This window comes from Myotis myotis, unplaced genomic scaffold, assembly GCF_014108235.1.
Source record: "Myotis myotis isolate mMyoMyo1 unplaced genomic scaffold, mMyoMyo1.p scaffold_m19_p_1, whole genome shotgun sequence".
Taxonomy (NCBI): Eukaryota; Metazoa; Chordata; class Mammalia; order Chiroptera; family Vespertilionidae; genus Myotis; species Myotis myotis.
This window is the reverse complement of record NW_023416313.1, coordinates 100,314,246-100,316,290: the sequence shown is the minus strand read 5'-3', so window position 1 is coordinate 100,316,290 and position 2,045 is coordinate 100,314,246. Positions and strand designations below refer to the sequence as shown.

General features: G+C 55.7%; 1 pseudogene; it reads right to left on the bottom strand.

Moving 5' to 3' along the window:
• Positions 1–1,284: 1,284 nt before the first annotated feature.
• LOC118658233 lies at positions 1,285–1,790 on the bottom strand (annotated as a pseudogene).
• Between the last annotated feature and the right edge of the window lie 255 nt (positions 1,791–2,045).

Below are 2,045 nucleotides of genomic sequence, written 5' to 3'. Positions count from 1 at the left end.
AGCCTTCACTCTCTCACAATCCGGGACCCCTCGGGTAGGGTCCCTAGGCCTGGCTTGAGATTAGGGCCTACCAGGGCTTTCCTTCCCCTGGCTGCAGGCAGCTGGCCCCATCCCACCACTGCCACTGCTTGCCATCTGTGCAACACTGCCCGCCAACTCCCCCGCAACCAGTCGCCTCCATCTATAGGTGACAGACATGGGGTATTATGGCTTGGCTGGCCTGGGCCTCCCTCTGTGGGCTATTGCTGGCCAGCTGCACACCTGCACAGCATCGCCAGCTGGAGGCCTGGGCCTCCCTCTTTCTTTCTTTCCTTTTTTTTTTTTTTTTAGTAACAGTAATGTATACTGAGCGGTACAGAGCTGAGTACTATGAAGGGTTTACCAGGATGGAAATGCATCGCACCCCGCCCCTGCCACCCCCAATACCCAGAGGCTACAGTACTTAGAAGTTACATGCAATGGCCATAACTGCTGAATATCTGTTCATAATAACAAACCACAGCATATTTATACTGTATCACATCGAGTGATTATAGCAATCAATTTACATATTGCTTGTATAAAACCTTTTTTTTTGTAAAATGTATTCTTTTTTTTAAAGAAAGTATGAAAAACATGTGCAGTTGAAAGCCCTGCCAGGACAGCCAGTCTGTAAATATTTAGTGAGTATGTGCTTTGGAAGGGCACCTGGACCTCGTGCCCACAGAAACTCCAGCAGGGCCGGTGAGTGTGTGCCCTGGCTGCCACTCTGGGCAGGACTGAGATGGACCACTGTGGGTACAGCAGGGCCTGGCACTGTGCCCTTCTCCAGCCTTGCATCAGGATCAGGGTCAGGGTCAGGGTCAGGGTCAGTTCCATATTCAGCCTACTTTTGGTTGCAACTCATGGCTTTTCCTGGCTGTTCAGAGGTCCTTTGGGTGGGTGCCCTGGCGGAGAGGCTGAGAGAAGTGCCCACAGATGCCTGGTTGGGTGTCTCTCTGGCCCAGAGCCTCTGTCCTGCCTCCTGCAAGCCTGACCCCAGGCAGAACAACCCCCCCCCCCCGCCCCCCCTCAGGACTACTTTGGTCTCATCACTTGGTCCTGGGTTTCATCAGCCTGGGTTTCTTCCCCTGGTGTGGCTGATCTGAGTTTCACAAAGAAAGTCTGGCCAATGGTGGCTGCGCTGAGCCTCATAGTAGAGTTTTTCATACAGCAAGGAAGAGCCCTCTGGGACCCTCCTCTTCCTCCTCCCTCTCCGCATCTCCTCCTTCTCTTCCTCCTCCACTTCCTACTCCCAGCCCATGGTCACTTCTTCTCCAGCTGCTCCAGCAGTGGGTTGCCTTCTGAGTTGGGGGTCTTAACGCTGCTGGTCCTGACGATGCCAGTTGAGCATCAGGATGAGCTGCTACCACTCCTGCTTCAACTCCTCCATCTGGGCTTTCAGCTCCGCATTCATGAGCTCCAGCCACTCAGATTCCCGCTGCAGAAACTCCCTTCGCTACTTCATCTTGTTCCGGCACGGCGGCTGCCGCCACTTTGTTCTTTTCCCTGTGCCTTTTCCTCTGCTCCTCTTCCTCGTCTACCTCATTTTTCACAGGTTGAGGCCTCTTGCCAAGTTTCACCTCCAGGAAGTGCAAAGGGGCGATCACGGCCCCAGTGTTGTGGATGTCAGCGTATTTCAGCTCCTCTGCAGTCAGGGCTGAGCTGGGGAGTCCGGTTAGGGGGCCAAGCCCTGGCTGAGAGCCCACAGTCATGGAAGGGTCTGGGATCTGCCCAGGCATCATAGCAGGAGGAGTGGCAGTCCAGCCCTGCAGAAGCCACAGCAGGAGGCTGCAACCCTGGGGCATGGGCCAGGCTGCAGGCACCATGCCCAGTCAGGAGACGCTGTGGCGCCAGCCCTGGCTTGCAGCATCCACCACTGCCAGCACCTCCCACCGCAGCTGCCCAGTGTCCCTCCCACAGGCTGTGGCCTGGGTCTCCCTCTTTGAGGTGATTGATTGCGGGGCTCTGCCTGCTTGCCTCATCGCTCCTAACCACTCGCCTGCCTACCTGATCTCACCTAACCA